The sequence below is a fragment of the Pongo pygmaeus genome, chromosome 16 (assembly GCF_028885625.2).
Source record: "Pongo pygmaeus isolate AG05252 chromosome 16, NHGRI_mPonPyg2-v2.0_pri, whole genome shotgun sequence".
Classification (NCBI taxonomy): Eukaryota; Metazoa; Chordata; class Mammalia; order Primates; family Hominidae; genus Pongo; species Pongo pygmaeus.
The window spans coordinates 4,760,532-4,788,349 of NC_072389.2; positions in this window are offsets into that span (position 1 = coordinate 4,760,532).

The window sequence follows — 27,818 nt, forward strand, 5'->3', positions numbered from 1 at the left end:
GTTTCCATTGCCGGTTCCACTCCACATTCCATTCCACATTCCATTCCACCTTCCATTAAATTCCAAATTCCATTGCATTCCATTCCATTCCACATTCCATTCCACATTGCATTCCATTACATTCTATTAAATTGCATTCCATTCCACATTCGAATCCCTTTCAATCCTCTCCACATTCAATTCCATTCCATTCCACCTTCTATTCTATTCCATTCCACATTCCAATCCATTTCATTGCACATTCCATTCCATTCCATGCCATTCTATTCCACATCCCATACAATTCCGCTGCATTCCACATTACATTCCTTTCCATTACACATTCCATTCTATTCCATTTCACATTCCATTCCATTCCATTCCACATTCCATTCCCATCCATACCACCTTCCTTTCCATGGTCCATTCCACATTACCTTACATTTCATTCTATTCCATTGCACTCCCTTCCACATTCCGTTCCACATTCCATCGCTTTCCTGTCCACATTCAGGTCCACATTTCATTCCACATGCCATTCTACTCCATTCCACATTCCATTCCACGTTCCATTTAATATTCCCTTCCGTTCCATTGCTTTCCACAATCCGTTCCACATTCCAATGCATTCCAGTAAACATTCCATTCCACATTGCATTCCGTTCCATTCCTCATTCCATTCAATACCAATCCACTTTCCATTCCACGTTTCATTCTGTTCCATTCCACATTCCATTCCACATTCCTTTCCATATTCCATTAAATTCCATTCCACAATCCATTCCACATTCCATTACATTCCCTTCCACATTCCATTCCACGTTCCATTCCGCATTCCATTCCACATTCCATTCCACTTTGCCTTTCATTCTGTTCCATGCTGCATTCCAGGTTCCATTTCTTACAATTCCTCGTTCCATTACAAGTTCCATTGCACATTACATTGTACCTTCCATTCCACATTACATTCCACGTTCCATTCCACTTTCCATTCAACGTTCCATTCCACGTTCCATTCCATACTATTCCACGTTCCATTCCACATTCCATTCCTTTCCTTTTCACGGTCCATTCCAAATTACATTCCCCATTCCATTCCACATCCCTTTCCATTCCATTCCACGTTCCATTCCATTACATTCCACATTGCATTTCACGTTCCATTTCACATTCCATTACTCAATCCACTCCATTCCATTCGATAATCTATTCCATTTCACTACACATTCCCCTCCACATTCCATTCCATTCAATTCCATGTTCCATTCCACACCATTCCGTATTCCATTCAACCTTCCATTTATTATTCCATTCGACATTCCATTCCATTCCATTCCGCATTCCATTCCACATTGCATTCCACTTTCCATTCCACATTCCCTTCCATTCTATTTCACATTCCTTTCCACATTAGATACCACATTGCATTCCATTCCATTTCCCATTCCATTCCAGATTCCATTCCACATTGCACTCTATTCCATTCCATTTTCCATTCCACATACCATTCCACATTACATTTCACATTAGATTACTTTCCATTCCACATTCCATTCCACATTCCATTTCTTTCCATTCCACATTCCATTCCACATTCTGCTCAACATTCCATTCCACATTCCATTCCATTCCATTCCACATTCCATTCCACTTTCCATTCCATTCCACTCCACATTCCAATCCACGTTCCATTCTGTCCATTCCTCACTCCATTCCACATTACTTTCCACATTCCATTCTGTTCCATCACACATTCGAATCCACATTCCATTCCACATTCCATTGCACATTCCATTCCGTTCCATTCCATATTCCTTTCTTCGTTACATTCCTCATTCCATTCCACATTCCACTAAATTCCGTTCCACATTGCATTCCACAACACACTACATTCCATTCCACATTCCATTCCATTCTGTTCCACATTCCTTCCACATTCCATTCCACTTTCCATTCCATTCAATGTCAGATTCCAGTGCACATTCCATTCCACATTGCATTCCACAATCCATTCCACATTCCATTCCACATTCCATTCCATTTTATTCCACATTCCTTTCCACTTTCCATTCAACATTCCATTCCATTCCATTTCCCCTTTCCATTCCACATTCCATTCCACATTCCATTCCACATTCCTTCCCACGTTCCATTCCACGTTTCATTCCATTCCATTCCATGTTCCATTCCACATTCCATTCCATTCAATTCCACGTTACATTTCACATTCCATGCCTCATTCCATTCCACATTCCTTTCCATTCAATTCCTCATTCCATTCCACGTCCCATTCCATGTACCATTCCACGTTCCATTCCACGTACCATTCCACATTCCATTCCACGTTACATTATATTCCATTCCACTTTCCTTTAAAAGTTCCATTCCATGTACCATTCCACGTTCCATTCCACGTACCATTCCACATTCCATTCCACATTACATTATATTCCATTCCACTTTCCTTTAAAAGTTCCATTCCACATTCCGTTCTACATTCCATTCCATTCCATTCCATTCCATTCCGCATTCCATTCAACATTCGTTTCCACATTTCATTCAATTCCATTCCAATTTCCTTTCCACGTTCCATTCCACCTTCCATTCCATTCGAAGTTCCTATCCATTCCATTCGACATTTCTTTCCATATTCCATTTCACATTCCATTCCACATTCCATTTGACACACCATTGCATTCCCTTACACATTCCATTCTACAGTCCGTTGAATATTCCATTTCATTCCATTGCACATTCCATTCCACAATCCATTCCATTACTTTCCACATTCCATTCTACATTCCATTCTATTCGATTTCACATTCCCTTCCACGTTCCTTTCCAAGTTCCATTTCATTCCATTCCACATTCCATTCCACGTTCCGTTTCACATTCCATTTCACATTCCTTTTCACATTCCATTCCATTCCATTCCATTGCATTTTGCATTTTACATTCCGTTCCACATTCCTTTTCATTCCATTCCACATTCCTTTCCACATTCCAATCCATTCCATTCCACATTCCATTCCATTCCACATTACTTTCCAAATTCTATTCCACATTACAATCCATTCCATTCCGCTTTCCATTCCACATTCTATTCCACATTCCACTCCACATTCCATTTCATTCCATTTCATGTTCTCTTCGACATTCCATTCCACATTCCTTTCCAGATTCCATTCCACATTTCATTCCACATTTCTTTGCATTCCATTCAACATTCCATTCCACTATCCTTTCCACATTCCATTTCACATTCCATTCCACATTCCATTCCATTCCATTCCACTTTTCATTCCATTCCATTTTCCCTTCCACGTTCCATTCCACGTTTCACACCATTTTCCATTTCATTCCATTCCATGTTCCATTCCACTTTCCATTCCATTCCATTCCACTTTCCATTCCACATTTCATTCCATATTACATTCCTTTCCATTCCACATTTCATTCCACATTCCATTCCACTATCCAATCAAGATTGCATTCTACATTCTATTCCATTCCATTCTACATTCCATGCCATTGCATTCCATTCTATTCCACATTCCATTCTATTACATTCCACATTCCATTGCACATGCCACTCCACATTCTAATCAATGTTCCATTCCATTCCATTGCACATTCTATTCCATTCCATTCCATTCGACATTCTATTCCATTCCATTCGACATTCCATTCCATTTAATTCCACATTTCATTCCATTCCGTTGCATTCCACATTCCATTCCATTCCATTCCGCATTCCATTCCATTGCCTTCGATTCTATTCCCCATTCCATTCCATTCCATTCTATTCCACATTCCATTCTATTACATTCCACATTCCATTCAATTACTTTCCACATTCCATTCCACATTCCATTCCACTTTCTATTCCACATGGTATTCCATACTATTCCACATTCTATTCCATTACTTTCTACATTCCATTCCATTCAATTATACATTCCATTCCATTCCATTGCATTCCGCATTCCATTCCACTCAATTCTGCATCCTATTCCTTTCCATTCCATTCTATTCCACATTCCATTCCATTCCACTCCACATTCCATTCCATTCCATTCCATTCCACATTCCCTTCCACTTTCTTTTCCACGTTCCACTGCATTCCATTCCATTCCATTCTATTCCACATCCCACTGTTCATTTCATTGCTTTCCTTTCAACATTCCATTCCACATTCCATTCCACATTTCATTCCACTTTCCATTCCACGTTACATTCCACGTTCCTTTCTCGGTCCATTCCACGTTCCATTGTATTCCATTCCACATTCCACTGCACATTTCAATCCATTCCATTCCACATTCCATTCCACATTCGATTTCACATTCTATTCCACATTCCAATCCATTCCATTCCACATTCCTTTCCAATTTCCGTTTCATGTTTCATTGCACGTTCCATTTCATTTCTTTCCACATTCCTTTTCATTCCATTCCACTTTCCATTCCACATTCCATTCCACATTCCATTTCACATTGCATTCCGCATTCCATTTAACTATCCATTCCATTCCACTCCATTCCTTTGCAGATTCCATTCCATTCCAATGCATATTCCATTCCATTCCATTTCACGTTCCATTCCATGCCACATTCCATTCCATTACGTTCCACTTTCCATTCCATTCCATTCCACATTCCATTCCCTTACATTCCACATTCCATTCCACATTTCATTCCATTCCATCCTATTCCATATTCCATTCCATTCCATATTCCATTCCATTTCATTCAACTTTACATTCCACATTCCATTCCACATTCTGGTCCACGTTCGATTCTAATCCATTCCACATTGCATTCCACATTGCATTCCACTCCCCATTACATTCCTTTCCACATTCCATTCCATTCCATTCCACATTCAATTCCATTCCATTCAATTTCACATTCCATTATATTACATTGCAATTCACATTCCAAGCCTTTACATTCCGCATTAAATTCAATTACATTCCATTCTATTCCATTTCATTCTATTCCATTTCAAATCCACTTTTCATTCCATTCCATTCTATTCCACAATCCGTTCCATTCCATTCCATATTCCATTCAATTACATTAAACCTTCCATTCCACACGGCATTCCACTTTCTATTCCAAGTTCCATTCCACATTGCATTCCATTCCATCCCACATTCCATTCCATTCCATCTCACGTTCCATTACAAGTTCCATTCCATGCCGTTCAACATTCTATTGCACGTTCCTTTCCATTCTATTCCACATTCCATTCCACGTTCCATTCCATTGCATTCCATCTTCCATTCCACATTCCATTAAACGGTCCATTCCATGATCCTTTCCACGATCCATTCCACATTCCATTCCATTCCATTCCGTTTTCCATACCGTTCCATTCCATTCCATTCCACAATCCATTCCATTCCGTTCCATATTTCATTCCATATTCCATTAAAAATTCCATTCCATTCCATTCCACATTCCATTCCATTCCACATTCCATTCCATTCTGCATTCCACATTTAGTTCAACATTCCACTCCTTTCAATTCCACATTCCCTTCCACACTCCATTCCACATTCCATTCCAATACTTTCCACATTCCTTTCCACATTCCTTTGCATTCCATTCCACATTACATTCCACAGTCCATTCCTTTGAATTCCATATTCCATGCCTCTCTCCGTTCCATTCCATTCCACTTCCCATTCCACATTCCATTCCACAATATATTCCATTCCATTCCACAATACTTTCCACATTCCATTCCACATTGCATTCCACATTCCATTCCATTTTATTCTACATTCCATTCCACATCCCACTGCCTTTCATTCCACATTAGATTCCACATTCCATTCCATTCAATTCCATAATCCATTCCATTCCAATCCACTTTCCAGTCCGCATTCCATTCCATTGTATTCCACATTGTCTTCCACATTCCATTCCACATTCCATTCCATTCCATTGCACATTCCATTCCACAATACATTCCATTTCATTCGTTTTTCCATTCCATGTTCCATTCCACATTCCATTCCGTTTCATTCCAGGTTCCATTCCGCTTTCCCTTCCAAATTCCATTTCACATTGCATTCCACGATCCATTCCACATTCCATTCCACGTTCCATTCCATGGTCCATTCCACATTCCATTCCATTACACATTGCATTGCATTCCATTCCATTTCACATTCCATTCCACATTCCCTTCCATTTCATTCTATTCCATTGCATGCCATTCCACATTCCATTCCATTACAATCCTCTCCACATTCCAAAATACTCCATTCCACATTCTGTTGTATTCCATTCCACATTCCAATCCATTCCACTGCACATTCCATTCCATTCCATTCCATTTCTTTCCAGTTTCCATAGCATTCCATTGCATTACACATTCAATTCATTAAATTGCACGTTCCATTCCGTTCTATTCCACATTTCATTCCATTCCTTTCCACCTTCCATTCCACGGTACATTCCACAGTCCATTACATTTCATTCTGTTCCACTGCATTCCATTCCACATTCCATTGCATTCCATTGCACTACATATTCCATTCCACTCTGTTCCACATTACATTCTATTCCATTCCACATTCCATTCCATTCCATTGCACATTCCATTAAATTACATTCCATTCCATTCAACATTCCATACCTTTCCATGGCATTCCACATTCCATTACTTTCCAGTACATTTTCCATTCCGTTCCATTCTACATTCCATTCCATTCCACATTCTATTCCACCTTCCATTTCGTTCAATGCCACCTTCCCTTCCACATTCCATTCCATTCCACATTCAATTCCATTCCATTCCATAATCCATTTCGTTTTCCATTCCACATTCCTTTCCACTTTCCATTCCACATTCCATTCCATTCCATTCCATCTTCCATTCCACATTCCATTCCATTCCATTCCATTCAACATTCCATTCCACATTCCATTCCATTGCATTCCGTATTCCATTCCTTTGCATTCCACCATCCATTCCATTCCATTCCATTCCAATCCACTGCATTCCATTCCACATTCCATTCTATTCCATTCCACATTCTATTCCACGTTCAATTACACATTCCATTCCATTTACCATTCCACGTTCCATTCCACATATCATTCCATATTAAACTCAACATTCCATTCCAAATTCCATTCCATTCCGTTCCACATTGTATTCCATATTCCATTTCTTTCCATTCTGCATATCATTCCATTCCACTCCACGTTGCATTCCACATTCCATTCCACCGCTTTCCACATTCCATTCCACGTTCCATTATATTCCAATCCACATTCCATTCGAATATCCATTCCACATTCCATTCCACATGCCATTTCACATTCCATTCCATTCCATTCCACATTCCATTCCACATTCCATTTCATTCCATTCCACATTTCTTTCCACATTCCATTCCACATGCCATTTCACATTCCATTCCATTCCATTCCACATTCCATTTCATTCCATTTCAAATTCCATTCCACATTCCATTCCATTCCATTCCACATTCCATTCCATTTCATATCACATTCCATTCCATTCCATTCCATTCCATTCCATTCCACATTCCATTCTATTCCATTCCACATTCTTTTCCATGTTCCATTCCTCGTTCCATTCCACTGTCCAATCCACGTCCCATTTAACATTGCATTCCACATTAAATTCAACATTCCACTCCACATTCCATTCCATTTCATTCCACATTCCACTCCACATTCCATTCCATCCCATTCTACATTCCGTTCCATTCCATTTCTCATTCCATTCCGTTTAATTCCACATTCCTTTCCACATTCCATTCCACATTGCATTCCACATTCTGTTCCACATTCCTTCCCACTTTCCTTTCCACATGCCATTCCACATTGCATTAAACATTCTGTTCCACATTCCATTCCACATTCCATTCCATTCCATTCCACATTCCATTCCATTCCATTCCTTTCCATTCCACATTTCTTTTCACATTCCATTCCACATTCCTTTCAACATTCCATTCAACTTTCCATTCCACATTCCATTCCTTTCCATTTCACATTACATTGTGTTCCATTCCACATTCCTTTCCACATTCCATTCCACTTTCCACTCCACATTCCATTCCCCATTCTGTTCCACATTCCATTCCTCATTCCATTCCACATTGCATTCCATTTGATTCCACATTCCTTTCCATACCATTCCACGTTACATTCCATGTTTCTGCCGACATTCCTTTCCAAGCCACATCCCATGTTCCTGTGCACGTTCCATTTCACGTTCCTTTCCACGTTGCATTCCATTCCATTCCACGTTCCATTCCACATTCCAATCCACATTCCATTACACGTTCCATTCCATTCCATTCCACGGTCCGTTTCACGTTCCATTCCTTTCCATTCCACGTTCCATTCCGCATACCATTGCACATTCAATTCCATGATCCATTCGACGTTCCATTCCACGTTCCATTCCACATTACAATCCACATTCTATTCCAGGTTACATTCCATTGAATTCCACGGTCCATTCCACGTTTCATTCCATTTCATTCCACTTTCCATTCCGCATACCATTGCACATTCCATTCCAAGTTCTTTTCCACGTTCCATTCCGTGTTCCATTGCACATTCATTTCCATGTTCCATTCCACGTTCCATTCCATTCCATTATATATTCCACTGCACATTACTTTCCATTCCATCCCACATTCCACATCAGTAAATTCCATTCCATTCCACATTCCATTCCACTCCACATTCCATTCCATTCCATAACACATTCCATTCTGCATTTCATTGAATTCCATTCCATATTCCATTCCATTCCCTTCCGCATTCCATAGCCTTGCATTCCACCTTCCATTCCACATTCCATTCCACATTTCATTCCATTCCATTCCAGTTTCCATTCCACGTTCCATTCCACATTCCATTCCACATTCGATTCCACTTTACTTTCCATTCTATTCCACGTTCCATTCCATGATTCTTTCCATTCCATTGTACGTTCCCTTCCAAATTCAATACCGTGTTGCATTCCATTGCATTCCACGTTCCATTCCAAGTTACATTCCACTGTATTCCACATTCCATTTCACACTTCATTGCACATTCCATTGCACAATCTATTCCACATTCCGTTTCACATTCCATTCCAAGTTCCATTTCACATTCCATTCCACGTTCCATTCCACGGTCCATTCCACTTTCCATTGCACGTTGCATTCCACGTTCAATTCCACGTTCTGTTCCATTCCATTCCTCTTTCCATTCAAAATTCCATTCCACATTCCATTCCACATTACATCATGTTCCATTCCACATTCCATTCCACATACTATTTGGCATTCCAAACCGCATTCCATTCTAAATTCCATTCCATTCCATTCCACATTTCGTTCCACGTTTTATTCCATTGCATTCCACATTCCATTCCACAACCCATTCCACATTAAATTCCATTTCACTTCAGATTCCATTCCACATCCCATTGCATTGCATTCCACATTCGATTCCCCATTCGATTCTATTCCTTTCCACATTCCATTCCATTTCAATCCACTTTCCATTCCACATTCCATTCCATTTCAATCCACTTTCCATTCCACATTCCATTGCACTCTATTCCACATTCCATTCCACATTCCATTCCACAATCCCTACAATTCCATTCCTCTTTCCATTCCACTTTCCATTCCACGTTCCATTCCATTCCATTACAGATTCCACTGCACATTACTTTCCATTCCATCCCACATTCCGTACCATTAAATTCCTTTCCATTCCACATTCCATTCCACTCCACATTCCATTCCATTCCATAACACATTCCATTCTGCATTCCATTGAATTCCATTCAACATTCCATTCCATTGCATTCCATTCCGCATTCCATAACCTTCCATTCCACATTCCATTACACATTCCATTCCACGTTGCATTCCACCTTCCATTCCACATTCCATTCCACGTTCCATTATATTCCATTCCATTTTCCATTCCACGTTCCATTCCACATTCCATTCCACATTCAATTCCATGTTACTTTCCATTCCATTCCACGTTCCATTCCATTATCCTTTACATTGCATTGTACGTTCCATTCCAAATTCAATACCGTGTTCCATTCCATTGCATTCCACGTTCCATTCCCAGTTCCATTCCACTCTATTCCGCGTTCCATTTCACACTTCATTGCACATTCCATTGCACAATCCATTCCACATTCCATTTAACATTCCATTCCACGTTCCATTCCACGTTTCATTCCACGTTGCATTCCACTTTCCATTGCTCGTTGCATTCCACGTTCCATTCCACGTTCAGTTACGTTCCATTCCATTCCACTTTCCATTCAAAATTGCATTCCACATTCCATTCCACATTACATCATGTTCCATTCTACATTCCATTCCACATACCATTCAGTATTCCAAACCGCATTCCATTCCACATTCCATTCCACGTTTTATTCCATTGAATTCCACATTCCATTCCACAACCCATTCCACATAAATTCCATTTCACTTCACATTCCATTCCACATCCCATTGCATTCCATTCCACATTCGATTCCACATTACATTGCATTCCATTCCACATTCCATTCCGTTTCAATCCACTTTCCATTCCACATTCCATTGCACTCTATTCCACTTTCCATTCCACATTCCATTCCACAATCCATTCCATTGCATTCCTCTTTCCATTCCACGTTCCATTCCACATTCCATTCCGCATTCCTTTCCAGTACATTCCAGGTTCCTTTCCACGTTCCATTACAAATTCCATTTCACTTTCGATTCCACCATCCATTCCACATTGCATTCCACGTTCCATTCTACATTCCATTACACGTTCCATTCCATTCCACATTCCATTCCATTCCATTCTATTGCAAATTCCATTGCACATTCCATTCCATTTCATTCTATTCCATTGCATTCAATTCCGTTCCATTCCACAATCCATTCCATTCCATTCCACCTACCATTCCACGGTGTATTTCACTTTCCATTACATTTCATTCTATTCCATTATATTCAATTCCTCATTCCTTTCCATTCAATTCCACTCCGCATTCGATTGCATTCCATTCCACGTTCAATTCTATTCCATTCCACATTCCATTCTATTCCATAGCACATTCCATTCCATTCCATTCCATTCAACTTTCCATACCATTCCATGGCATTCCACATTCCATTCCCTTCCATTACACATTCCATTCCTTTCCATTCCACTTTCCATTACATTCCATTCCACTATCCATTCCATTGCATTCCACCTTTCATTCCACTTTACATTGCAAGTTCCATTCTACGTCCCATTCCACCTTCCATTCCAAGGTTCATTCCATTCCATTCCACATTCCATCTTTCATTACACATTCCACTCCAGTCCTTTACACATTCCTTTCCACATTCCATTCCATTCCATTCGAACTTCAATTTCACATTCCATTCCATTCCATTCCATATTAAATTCCATTCTATTCCACATACAATTCCATTCAATTCCACATTCCGTTCCATTCCATTCCACATTCTATTCCACATTCCATTCCTTTCATTTTCACTTTCCATTCCACATTCCATTCCCCATTCCATTCCACATTGCATTGCATTCCATTCCACATTCCTTTCCACATTTCAATCCATTCCGTTCCACATTCCATGTCTTTCCACTTTCCATTCCACATTCCATTCTTTTCCACTTTCCATTCCACATTCCATTCCATTCCAAATTGCATTCCAGATTACATTCCTCATCCCATTCCACATTCCATTCCATTCAATTCCATGTTCCCTTCTACATTCCATTCCACATTCCATTTCACATTCCATTCCACATTCCATTCCAAATACAATTCCACATTCCATTCCGCATTCGTTTCCATTTCTTCCAACATTCCATTCCACATTATTTTCCATCACATTCCACATTCCATTCCACTTTCCATTCCACATTCCATCCCATGCCATTTCACATTCTTTTCCTTTCCAATCCACTTTCCATTCCACATTCCAATCTATTCTATTTTCATTCAATTCCACATTCCTTTCCACATTCCATTCAATTCCATTGCACATACCATTCCACATTCCAATCCATTCCAATCAACGTACCATACCATTCCATTACGCGTTCCATTCCACTTTCCTTTCCACGTTCCATTCCATTGCATTCCACGTTCCATTACACGTTCCATTCCATGTTCCATTTCATTCCATTCTACATTCCATTTCATGCCGCTCCACGTTCCATTCCACATTCCATTCCACATTCGTTTGCGTTCCATTCCACATTCCATTCCACATTGCATTCCACATTACATTCCACATTCCATTCCATATTCCTTTGCACATTCTTTAAATTCCATTCCACAATGCATTCCACTTTCCTTCTCACATACCATTCCACGCTCCATTCCATTCCATTCCATTACACGTTCAATTCCACATTCCATTGCATTACATTTGACATTCAATTACGCATTCCATTCCACATTCCATTTCTCGTTGCATTCCGTTCCATTTCCCATTGCATTCCACTCTACATTCCACATTCCATTCCACATTGCATTCCACATTCCATTCTGTTCCATTCCACATTCAATTCTACACTCCATTTCACATTCCATTCCATTCTATTCTACATTCTATTCCACATTCCTTTCCACATTCCATTCCTTTCCATTGCACATTCCATTCCACAATCCATTCCATTCCATTCCTTCTTCTATTCCACGTTGCATTCCACATTCCATGCCAAATTCCATTCCATTTCATTCCAGGTTCCATTCCACGTTCCATTCCACATTCACTTCCACGTTCCTTTCCAGGTTCCATTCCACTTTCTATTCCATATTCCATTTCAAATTCCATTCTACGTTCCATTCCACATTCCATTCCACGTTCCATTCCACATTCCATTCCACTTTCAATTCCATTCCACATTCCATTGCATTTCTTTCCATTCCAAATTCCATTCCAAATTGCAATCCATTTAATTCTATTCCACTGCATTCCATTCCACATTCCATACCATTCCATTGCATTCCACGTTACTTTCCTTTCCATTACACATTCCATTCCTTTCCATTCCACGTTCCATTCCGTTCCATTCCACAATCCATTCCATTCCATTCCACGTTCCATTCCACGTTCCATTCCACGTTCCATACCATTCCATTCCGGATTCCTATCCATTCCATTCCTCATTCTATTCTGAGTTCCATTCCATTCTATTCCACATTCCATTCCACATTCCATTGCATTCATTCCACATTCCGTTCCTTTCCATTCCACATTCCATTCCTTTCCATTCCAAATTACATTCCACATTCTACTCCTCGTCCCATTCCACATTCCATTCAACATTCCATTCCACATTCCATTCCATTCCATTTCACTTTCCATTCAAAGTTCCATTCCTCATTCCATTATGCATTCCCTTCCACGTTCCATTCCATTCCATTCCAAGTTCCAATCCACATTCCTTTCCATTCCATTCCACATTCCATACCATTCCATTCTTTTCCATTCAACATTCCATTCCATTCCATACCACATTCTATTCCACATTCCAATCCATTCCATTCTCATTCTTTTCCATTCCATTCCACATTCCATTCCAAGTTCCATTCCACGTACCATTCCACGTTCCTTTCGACGTTCCATTTCGCATTGCATTCCATTTCGCATTGCATTCCCTTTCATTTCGCATTCCATTCAAATCCATTACACATTCTGTTCTACATTCCATTCCATTCCATTCCACATTCCATTCCGCATTACATTCCATTCCACATTCCACTGCATTCCATTCCACATTGCATTGCATTGCATTCCACGTTACATTGCACTTTCCCTTTCACTTTCCAATCAACATTCCATTCCACACCATTCCAAATTCCAGTCCATTCCATTTCACATTCCATTTCACATTCCATTCCACATTCCATTCCATTCCGTTACACATTCCATTCCATTCCATTCCACGTTCCATTCCACATTCCAGTCCATCCCATTCCACTTTCCATTCCATTGCATTCCACTTTCCATTCCACATTCAATTCCACATTCCATTCCACGTTTAATTCTGTTCTATTCCACATTTCATTCCACATTCCTTTCTACATTCAATTCCACAATCCATTCCATTCCATTGAATTCCATTCCACATTCTCTTACTCATTATATTCCAAATTCCATTCTACATTCCATTCCACATTCCATTCCATTCCATTCCACGTTCCATTCCACATTCCATTCCACATACCATTCCACGTTCCTTTCCATTCCATTCCACGTACCATTCCACTTTTCATTCCATTCCTTTCCACGTTCCATTTCACATTCCATTGCACATTTCATTCCATTCCATTACACGATCCATTCCACATTCCATTCCTTTCCATTCCATTTTCCATTCCACATTCCATTCCACGTTCCATTCCCTGTTCCATTCCATTCCAATCCACGATCCATTCCAGACTGTATTCCATCCATGTTCCATTTCATATTCCATTCCACATTCCATTCCACATTGTACTCCGTTTCATTCCAAGTGCCACTCCACGTTCCATTCCTCATTCCATTCCACATTCCATTCCCTTCCATTCCACATTCCATTATATTCCATTCCACATTCCTTTGCATTGCATTCCACATTCCATTCCACATTCCAGTCCGTTTCTTTCCACATTCCATTCCTCATTCCAATCTATTCCATTCCACATTCCATTTCATTCCATTCCACATTCCGTTCCACATTTCATTCCACATTCCTTTCGATTCCATTCCACGCTCTATTCCACCTTCCATTCCACGTTCCATTCCAGGTTCCTTTCCACGATCCATTCCATTCCATTCCACTTTGCATTCCACATTCCACTGCATATTTCATGCCACATTCCATTGAATATTACATTCCACATTCCATTCCAATCCATTCCACGTTGCATTCCTTTGCAGTCCACATTCCTATCCACATTCCATTCCATTCCCTTTTAACGTTCCAATCTATTCCATTCCACATTCCCTTCCACCTTCCATTCCATTCCACATTCCATTCAACACTCCATTCCACACTCCATTCCATACCATTCCGTATTCCACTCCACATTCCGTTGCATTGCATTCCACGTTCCATTCCACGTTCCATTCCTCATTCAGTTGTACATTCCATTCCACATTCCGTTCCATTCCATTCTACATACAATTCCATTCCATTCCACATTCCATTGCACATTCCACTCCATTCCATTCCACTCCACTTTCCATTTCATTTCATTTCACATTCCATTGCATATTCCATTCTACATTCCATTCCACTCAACTCTATGCCATATTCCACTGCATTACATTCAACATTCCATTCCAATCCATTCCACATTCCATTCCATTCCATTCCAGTTTACAATCTATGTTCAATTCCACTTTAAATTCCATTCCAATCCACATTCCATTCCACATTCCATTGCATTCCATTCCACTTTCGTATCCACATTCCATTCCATATTACATTCCTTTCCATTCCACCTTCCATTACACATTCCATTCCACATTCCGTTCCATTCCATTCCACATTCCATTTCATTTGATTAAGCACTCCTTTCCACTTTCCATTCCAGTCCATTCCACATTCCATTCCTTTCCATTCCAAATTACATTCCACATTTTTTCCACGTCCCATTTCACATTCCATTCCTCATTCCATTCCACGTTCCATTCCATTCCGTTCCACGTTCCATTCAACATTCCATTCCTCATTCCATTTCTCATTCCATTCCACGTTCCATTCGATTCCATTCCACGCTCCATTCCACATTAGTTTCCATTCCATTCCACATTGCATACCATTCCATTCTATTCCATTCAATATTCCATTCCATTCCATTCAACATTCCATTCCATTCCAAAACTCATTCTGTTCCACATTTCAATCCATTCCATTCTCATTCTTTTCCATTCCATTCCACATTCCATTCCAACTTCCATTCCGTGTTCCATTCCAGTTTCCATTCCACGTTCCTTTTCACGTTGCTATCCATTCCATTTCGCATTCCATTCCATTCCATTACACATTCTATTCCACATTCCATTCCATTCCATTCCACATTCCATTCCACATTATATTCCATTCCATTCCACATTCCACTGCATTCCATTCCACATTCCATTCCTTTCCATTTCACGTTATATCGCACATTCCCTTCCAGCTTGCAATCAACATTCCATTCCACTCCATTCCAAATTCGATTGCAATCTATTCCACATTCCATTCCACATTACAGTCCATTTCATTACACATTGCATTCCATTCCATTCCACCTGCCATTAAATTTTCCATTCCAAATTCCCTCCCACATTCCATTCCACGTTCCATTCCTCATTCCAGTACATCCCATTCCACTTTCCATTCCATTGCATTCCACGTTCCTTTTCACATTCCATGCCACATTCCATTCCACGTTTAATTCCGTTCCTTTCCACATTCCATTCCACATTCCTTTCCATATTCCATTCCACATTCCATTCCATTACATTCAATTCCATTCCACATTCTGTTTCACATTAAATTCCACATTCCATTCTATGTTCCATTCCACATTCAATTCCATTCCATTCCATGTTCCATTCCACATTCCATTCCACATTCCATTCCTCGTTCCTTTCCATTCCATTCCACGTACCATTCCACTTTTCATTCCATTCCTTTCTGCGTTCCATTTCAGATTCAATTGCATATTCCATTGCACGTTCCATCCCACATTCCATTCCTCACTCCATTCCATTCCATTACATGATCCGTTCCACATTCCATTCCATTCCATTCCACTTTACATTCCACATTCCATTCCACGTTCCATTTAACATTGCATTCCATTCCAATCCCCGTTCCATTCCACACTGCATTCCTTCCACATTCCATTTCACATTCCATTCCACATTCCATTCCACATTGCACTCCGTTCCATTCCAAGTGCCACTCCACATTCCATTCCTTACTCCATTCCACATTCCATTCCTTTACATTCCACATTCCATTAATTTCCATTCCACATTCCGTTGCATTGCATTCCACATTCCATTCCACATTCCAGTCCTTTCCATTCCACATTCCATTCCACATTCCAATCCATTCCATTCCACATTCCATTCCATTCCATTCCACATTCCCTTCCACATTCCATTCCACGTTCCTTTCGATTCCATTCCACGCTCCATTCCACCTTCAATTCCATGTTCCATTCCAGGATCCATTCCGCGATCCATTCCATTCCATTCCACTTTCCATTCCACGTTCCACTCCATATTTCATGCCGCAATCCATTGAAAATTACATTCCACGTTCCATTCCATTCCATTCCACATTGCATTCCATTGCAGTCGACCTTCCAATCCACATTCCATTCCATTCCATTTAAACATTCCAATCTATTCCATTCCAAATTCCATTCCACCTTCCATTCCATTCCACATTCAATTCCACATTCCATTCCACACTCCATTCCACACACCATTCCATACTATTCCATATTCGATTCCACACCATTCCATATTCCATTCCTCATTCCGTTCCATTCCTTTCCAAGTTCCATTCCACGTTCCCTTCCTCATTCAGTTGTACATTCCAATCCACATTCCATTGCATTCCATTTTACATACAATTCCATTCCATTCCACATTACATTCCACGTTCCATTCCATTCCATTCCATTCCACATTCCATTCCATTCCATTCCACATTCCATTACATTCAATTCCACATTCCATTCCATATTCCATTCTACATTCCATTCCACTCTATTCTATTCCATATTACATTACATTACATTCAAAATTCCATTCCATTCCATTCCACATTCCAGTCCATTCCATTCCAGTTTACAATCCACGTTCAATTCCACTTTCCATTCCATTCCAATCCACTTTCCATTCAACATTCCATTGCATTCCTTTCACTTTCGTTTCCACTTTCCATTCCATATTACATTGCTTCCCATTCCACTTTCTATTCCACATTCCATTCCAAATTCCGTTCCATTCCATTCCACATTCCATTTCATTTCATTCCACACTCCATTCCACATTCCATTCCATTCCATTCCACATTCCATTCCACATTCCATTCCACATTCCACTCCATTCCATCCCACATTCCATCAAACATTCCATTCCGCATTCCATTCCACATTCCGTTACACGTTGCATTCCATTCTATTCCACTTTCCATTCCACAATATATTCCACATTACACTCCACGATACATTCCACTTTCCATTCCACATTCCATTCCACTTTCTATTACAGATTCCTTTCCACAATCCATTTGACATTCCATTCCATTCCATTTTACGTTCCATTCCACATTCCTTCCATTCCATTCCACTTTCCATTCCACTTTGCATGCCATTTTCCATTCCATTCCATTCCACATTCCATTCCACATTAGATTCCATTCCACTCCATTCCAAATTCCATTCCATTCCATTGAATCAAGTTCCACATTCCATTCCAGTCCACATTGCATGCCATTGCATTCCACATCCCATTTCACCATCCATTCCATTCCATTCCACCTTTCATTCCACATTCCATTCCACGTTCCATTCCTCGTTCCATTCCACATTCCATTCCATTCCATTCCACATTCCATACCATTCCATACCATTCCATTCCACAATCCATTCCATTCCATTCCACTTTTGATTCCACATTCCATTCCACATACCATTCCATTCCATTCCATATTCCATTCCACTTTCCATTCCGTTCCATTCCACATTCCTTTGCATTCCATTCCAGATTCCTTTCCACTTTCCATTTCATTCCATTCAACATTCTATTCCATTCAATTCCACATTCCATTCCAAATTCTATTCTACATTCCATTTCACATTCCATTCCATTCCATTCCTTTCCACATTCCATTCCATTCCATTCCACATTCCATTCCTTTCCATTCCACTTTCCATTCCATTCCATTCCATATTCCATTACACGTTCCATTCCATTTCATTCCACTTTCCATTCCACAATGCATTAAACATTCCATTACATGTTCCATTCCACTTTCCATTCCACGTTCCTTTCCACATTGCATTCCATTGCATTCCATGTTCCATTACACATTCCATTCTCCATTCCATTCCACATTCCTTTCCATTCCATTCCATATTCCATTACACATTCCATTACACATTCCTTACCACTCCATTCCCCTTTCCATTCCATTCCTTTCCACATTCCATTCCATTCCTTTCCACATTCCAATCCTTTCCACTTTCCAGTCCAGATTCCTTTCAACGTTGCATTCCTTTCCATTCCACTTTCCATTCCACGTTCCATTCCATGTTCCATTCCATTCCATTCCACGTTCTGCTCCACATTCCATTCGATTTCATTTCACGTTCCGTTCCGCAATTCCATTACAAATTCCACTCCACTTTCAGTTCCGTTCCATTCCACATTCGATTCCACTCTCCACTCCACATTCCATTCCACATTTCCTTCCACTCCATTCCACATTCCATTCCACATTCGATTCCACATATCATTCCATATTGCATTCCATTCCATTCCGCATTCCTTTCCATTGCACTCCACTTTCTACTCCACATTGCATTACCCATTGCATTCCACATTCCATTCCACGTTCCATTCCATTCCATTAAACGTTACGTTCCATAATCTATTCAATTCCGTTCCAGTTTCCTTTCCACATTCCATTCCACATTACTTCCGTTCCATTGCACATTCCATTCCACATCTCATTCCACATTCCATCCCCTTCCATTCCACGTTCCATTAATCATTCCATTCCACATTCCATTCCACATTCCATTCCATTCCATTGCACATTCCATTCCACCTTCCATTCCGTAAGATTCCACTTTCCATTCTACATTCTATTTCACATTCAATTCCATTCCATTTTACATTCCATTACAAGTTCCTTTCCATTCCATTCGACTTTCCATTCGACTTTCCATTCCACGTTACATTCCACATTCTTTCCACATTCTATTCCACCTTCCATTCCATGTTCAATTCCATTCCATTCCATATTCCATTCCACGTTCTATTCCATTACATTCCACGTTACATTCCACTTTCCATTCCACGTTCCTTTCCACGTTCCATTCCACATTCCATTCCATTCCATTCCACATTTTATACTATTCCTTTTCATGCCACAATTCATTCAGCATTCCATTCCACATTCCATTTCACATTGCATTCCTCATACCATTCCCTTCCATTCCACATTTCATTCCATTCCACGTTCCCTTCCACGATGCATTCCACGTTCCACTTCACGTTCAATTCCGTTCCATTCCACTTTCCATTCCACATTCCAGTCCATTCCATTCCACCTTCCATTCCAATTACCATTCCACGTTCCATTCCACATTCCATTCCACATTCCATTCCACTTTCCATTCCTACCATTCTACATTCCATTCCATGTTCCTTTCGATTCCAATCCATGTCGCATTCCACAATCCATTGTACTTTCCATTCCATGTTCCATTCCACATTCCATTCCACGTTCCATTCCACGTTCCATTCCATACGAATCCAAGTTTCATTCCACATTCCACTCCATTCAATTCCGCATTCCATTCCACATTCCAGTCCACATTCCATTCCACACTCCATTCTATTCCATTGCACATTCCATTCCACATCCCATTCCATTCCATTCCACGTTATATTCCACATTCCATTCCATTCCATTCCACGTTTCATTCCACGATACATTCCAAATTCCATTACACTTTCCATTCCATTCCATTCCACATTCCATTCAATTCCATTTCACGTTCCATTCCGTATTCCATTGAACATTCCATTTCACGTTCCATTCCTCCTTCCATTCCACCTCCCTGTCTATTCCATTCCATGTTCCATCCCGTTCCATGCCACGTTCCATTTCCTTCCATTCCACATTCCATTCTGCATTCCTTGTCACATTCCATGCCACTTTCCATTCCACCTTCCCTTCTATTTCATTCCATTCCACTTTCCATTGCATTCCATTACTCATTCCATTCTATTGTGTCCCATTCCAGTCCACATTCCACTACATACTATTCCATTCCACAATCCTTTCCTTTCCACACCACATTCCTTTTCATTCCATTCCACATACCACTCCATTCCATTCAACATTTCCTTCAATTCCATTCCATTCCACATTCCATACCATTACATTCCACATTCCGTTCCTTTCCATTCCACATTCCATTCCATTCCATTTCACATTCAATTCCATTCCAATCCATTCCATTACACATTCCATTCCGCTTTCCATTCCCTTCCAATCCACATTCACTTCCATTCCATTCCACGTTCCATTCCACGTTCCATTCCATGTTCCATTCCACGTTCCATTTTGCGTTCAATTCCATTCCATTCCACGTTCGATTCCATTGCATTCCACATTCAATACAATTCATTTCCAATGCATTACACATTGCATTACATTCCATTCCACATTCCATTCCACATTCCAATCCATTCCATTCCACTTTGCATTCCACATTCCATTCTACATTCAATTGCATTGCATACCACATTCCATTCCACGTTTCATTCCACATTCCATTCCACTTTCAATTCCACCTGCCTGTGCACATTCCATTCCACGTTCCATTCCACATTCCATTCCACGTTGCATTCCACAATCCATTCCACGTTCCATTCCATTTCATTCCACATTCCATTCCATTCCATTGCACACTCCATTCCACATTCCATTCCATTCCACTCCACATTACATTTCATATTGCATTCCATTCCTTTCCACATTCCATTCCACATTCCATTCCATTCCATTCTATTCCACATTCAATTCCGTTCCATTCCACTTTCCATTCCATTCTATTCCACATTCCAATCCACATTCCATTTCACATTCCATTCCACTTCCCTTTCCATTCCTCTCTACATTCCATTCCATTCAATTCCACATTCCATTTTAAACAATTCCACATTCAATGCCTTTCCATTTCATTCCGAACTCCATTCCACTTTCCTTTCCACGTTCCATTCCATATTCCACTCCATTCCAATCCACTTTTCATTCCATTCAACATTCCATTCCATTCCATTCCTTTTTGCGTTCCATTCCATTATATTCCGCATTCCATTCCATTCAATTCTGCATTGAATTACATTCCATTTAATATTCAAATCCTTTACAATCCACTCCATTGCATTCCACATTCCATTCCATTCCATTCCACATTCCATTCCATTGAATTCCACATTCCACTCCCTTCCATTCCATTCCATTCCACATTCCATTCCATTCCATTCCGCATTCCACTCCATTCCATTCCATTCCATTCCAAATTCTGTTCCATTCTATTCCGTCCCACAGTTCATTCCTTTCCATTCCACATTCCATTTCATTGCATTCCTCAATCCATTCCATTTCATTCCACATTCCATTCCATTCATTTTATTTCTATTCTACATTCCATACTACTCCATTCCATTCCACATTCCATTCCTTTCCATTCCACATTCCATTCCACTCCATTCCACATTCCGTTCCATTCCATTCCACTAAACATCCCATTACATTCCTCTCCACATTACTTTCCGTTCCATTCCACATTCCATTCTGCATTCCATTCCACGTTCCATTCGTCGTTCCATCGCACGTTCCATTCGATATTCCATTCAACTTTACATTCAATGTTCCTTTCCACGTTCCATTCGTCGTTCCATCTGACATTCCATTCGATGTTCCATTCCACGTTCCATTCCATTCCGTTCCACTTTCTATTCCATGTTCTATTCCATTCCCTTCCACGTAGCATTCCACGTTCCATGCCACATTATATTCCACCTTCCATTCCAATTTCCTTTCCATTGCATTCCAAATGCCGTTCTATATTCCATTCCATTCCATTCCATTCCGTACCATTCCACTTTCCATTCCACATTCCATTCCCTTCCATTCCACATTCCATTCCATGCCATTAAGTTTTCCATTCAATTCCATTCCACATTCCATTCCATTCCATTCCACATTCCATTCCATTCCAGTCCATATTCCATTCCATTTCATTCCAATCCACATTCCATTTCATTTCTTTCCATTCCACATTCCCTTCCATTCCATTGCACATTCCATTCCACATTCCATTCCATTCATCATTCCATTCCACATTCCATTCCTCATTGCATTCAACATTCCATTCCATTCCATTCCATTCCATTCGAGTTTCAATTCCATTTTCCATTCCACATTCCATTCCACATACCATTACGTTCCATTCCACATACCATTTCGTTCCATTCTCATTACATTCCACATTCCTTTCCATTACATTCCACTTTCGATTCCACATTACATTCCACATTCCATTCCATTCCACATTCCATTCCAAATTCCATTGCATTCCTGTCCACATTCCATTCCATTTTTCCATTCCATTCCATTCCACATTCCCCTCCATTCCAGTCCACATTCCATTCCACATTCCATTCGATTCCATTGCACATCCATTCCACATTCCATTCCATTCCATTCCACATTGAATTCCACATTCCATTCCATTCCATTCCATGTTCCATTCCATGACCAATTCCACATTCTATAACACGTTCCGTTACATTCCATTCCACTATCCATTCCGGGTTCCATTCCTTTCCATTCCACGTTCCATTCCGCATTCCATTCCAGATTCCATTCCACATTTCATTCTGCAGTCCATTCCACATTCCATTCCTTTCCACTTTCCAGTTTTACATTTCATTCCACCTTCCATTCCATTTCTTTTCACATCCCATTCCATTCCAATCCACATTCCATTCCATTCCATTCCATTTCACATTCCATTCCATTCCATTTCTTTCCATTCCATTTCACTTTCCATTCCATTTCACCATCCTTTCCATTCTATTCCACATTGATTTCCATTCCTCTCCACGTTCCTTTCCATGTTCCATTCAACTTTTCTTTCCACATTGCATTTCACGTTCCATTCCAAGTTCCATTCCATTCCATTCCACATTCCATTCCACATTCCATTCCATTCCTTTCCACCTTGTATTCCAACATCTATTCCACGTTCCATTCCTGATCCATTCCATTGCATTCCACATTCCATTCTACATTACTTTCCACACTCCATTCTACAATCCATTCCACATTCCATTCTACATTCCATTACACATTCCATTGTACATTCCATTCCACATTCCATTCCATTCCATTCCAATTTCTACTCCATTCCATTCCATTCCAGCTTCCACAGTGTTCCATTTCACATCCTATTCCATTCCATTCCACATTCCATTACATTCCTTTCCATTCCATTTCACATTCCATTCCATTCCACTTTACATTTCATATATCATTCCATTCCATTCCACATTCCATTCCAGTCTTTTTCACAATGCATTCCACATTCCTTTCCATTCCATTTCACATTGCATTCCATTCCCTTCCACATTCCATTACAAATTGTATTCCATTCCATTCCACATTCCATTCCTTTAAATTCCACATTCCATTCGATTCCATTCCGTTGAATTAAACATTCCATTCCACGGTCCATTAAACGTTAGTTTCCACCTTGCTTTCCACTCTCCATTCCACGTTAGATTCCACGATCTATTCCACGTTCCATTCTGTTCCATTCCACATTCCATTCCACATTCCATTCCATTGCATTCCACATTCCATTCCATTCTTTTCCACATTCCATTCCATACATTTTCACATTCGATTCCATTCCAATTTCCATTCCACATTCCATTCCATTGCATTCCACATTCCATTCCATTCTTTTCCACATTCCATTCCATACATTTTCACATTCCATTACATTCCAATTTCCATTCCATTCCTTTTCATATTCCATTCCATTCCACATTCCTGTCCAATCCATTCCATTGCACTACATTCCTTTCCACAGTCAATTCAATTCCATTCCATACCACACTCAATTCCATGCCATTTCAATTTCCATTTCATTCCATTCCACTCCATTCCACATTCTGTTGCATTGCATTCTACATTCCCTTACTTTCCATTCCACGTTCCATTCCATTCCATTCGACGTTCCATTCCACATTCAATTTCACATTCCATACCATACTCCATTCCATTCCACTCCACTTTCCATTCCACATTCCATTTCATTCCTTTCCACATTCCATTCTACATTCCATTCTCTTCCACATTCCACTCCATTTCATTTTCCACTCATTTCGATTCCATTCCAAATTCCTCTCCATTCCGTTCCACATTCCGATCCACATTCCACGCCGCATTCCACTTCATTCCATTCCACATTGCATTCCACATTCCAATAAACATTCCATTCCATGCCATTTTACATTGCACCCCATTCCATTCCATTCCACAATAAATTACATTCTATTCCACATTCCTTTCCGTCCCATTGCAAATTCCAATCCACTTTAATTTCCACATTCCATTCTACATTTCATTCCACTTTCCATTCCTTTCCATTCCAAATTCCATTCCGCATTCCATTCGATTCCATTCCACATTCCATTCCTCTTTCCATTCCACTACTTTCCACATTCCATTCCAAATTCCATAGCATTCATTTCCACATTCCATTCCTTTACATTCCACATTGCATTCCACTCCATTCCACCTTCCATTCCATTGCATTCCACATTGCATTCCATTGCATTACACGTTCAATTCCATATTCCATTCCACTTTCCACTCAACGTTCCATTCCATTCCATTCCACTTTACATTTCACGTTCCATTCAACATTCAATTCCATTCCAGTCCACTTTCCATTCCATTCCATTTCACATTCCATTCCATTCCATTAAATTCCAGTCAAGAATCCATTCCAGTAGAATTCACCTTCCATTCCATTGCATTCCACTTTGCATTCCACATTCCATTCCACATTACATTCTGCATTCCATTCCACATTCCATTCCATTCCATTCCAATTTCCACTCCATTCCATTCCATTTCACCTTCCATTCCATCCCATTTCGCATCCCATTCCATTCCAATCCACATGCCATTGAATTCCATTCCATTCCATTTCACATTCCATTCCATTCGCCTTTACATTTCATATATCATTCCATTCCATTCCACATTCCATTCCATTCCATTTCACAATGCTTTCCACATTCCATTCCATTCCGTTTCACATTGCATTCCATTCCCTTCCACATTCCATTACAAATTGCATTCCATTCCATTCCACATTCCATTCCGTTCCATTCCACATTCCATTCGATTCCATTCCATTGAATTAAACATTCTATTCCACTGTCCTTTCCACGTTACATTCCACGTTCCTTTCCACTCTCCATTACACGTTAGACTTCACGATCCATTCCACGTTCCATTCCATTCCATTCGACATTCCATTCCATTCCATTCCACATTCCATTCCATTGCATTCCACTTTCCATTTCATTCCATTCCACGTTCTATTCCATTCCATTCCATGTTTTGTTTCACATTCCATTCCATTCCATTCCACATTCCATTCCATCTTCCATTCCACCTTCCATTCCACCATCCATTCCACGTTCCATTCCAGTTTCATTCCAAGCATTCCACATTCCATTGCACATTCCATTCCACATTCCATTCCACATTCCATTCCACATTCCATTCTACATTCCATTCCACATTGCATTCCATTTCATTCCAATTTCAACTCCATTCCATTCTATTCCACCTTCCGTAGTATTCCGTTTCACTTCCCATTCCATTCCTTTGCATTCCATCCCATTCCACATTCTACTCCATTACATTCCACATTCCATTCCACATTCCATTCCATATTCCAGTCCATATTCCATTCCAATCCATTCCACCATCCGCATCTTTCCATTCCAGTCCACATTCCATTGCATTCCATTTCACATTCCTTTCCATTCCAATGAACATTTCATTCCTCATTCCATTCCATTCCATTCCACATTCCATTCAATTCCGTTCCATTCCACATTCCACACCATTATATTCCGCATTCCATTCCACATTCCATCTCATATTCCAGTCCACATTGCATTCCAATCCATGCCACCATCTGCTTTATTCCATTCCATTCCACATTCCATGCCATTCCATGCCATTCCAGTTTCCATTACACATTACTTTCCATTCCGTTCCACATTCTATTCCATTCGATTCCAAGTTCCATTTAATTCCAGTTTACATTCCATTCAATTCCATTTCACGTTCCATTCCATTCCATTAAATTCCAGTCCAGAATCCATCCCATTAGAATCCACATTCCATTCCATTCGATTCCATGTTGCATTCCACATTCCATTCTACATTCCGTTCTACATTCCATTCCACATTCCATTCCATTCCATTCCACTTTCCACTTCATTCCATTCCATTCCACCTTCCATTTCATTCCATTTCACAGTCAACTCCATTCAACTTTACATTTCATATACCATTCCTTTCCATTCCACATTCCATTCCATTCCATTTCACAATGCATTCCACTTTCCATTCCATACCTTTTCACATTCCATTCCATTCCACATTCCATTCCATTCCTTTTCACATTCTATTCCATTCCATTCCACATTCCGTTCCACATTCCATTCCATTCCAGTCCACATTCTATTCCTTTGCAATCCATTCCACATTCCTTTCCAATCAATTCCATGTACCATTTTGCATTCCCTTCCATTCAATTTAAAAGAATTCCATTCGTTTCCAAACCATTCCATTGCATTCCAATCCATTGCATTCCACATTCCAATCCATTCCATTCCATTGCATTCCACATTCATTCTATTCCATTCCATTCCATTACCTATTCCATTCAATTCCTTTCCACTC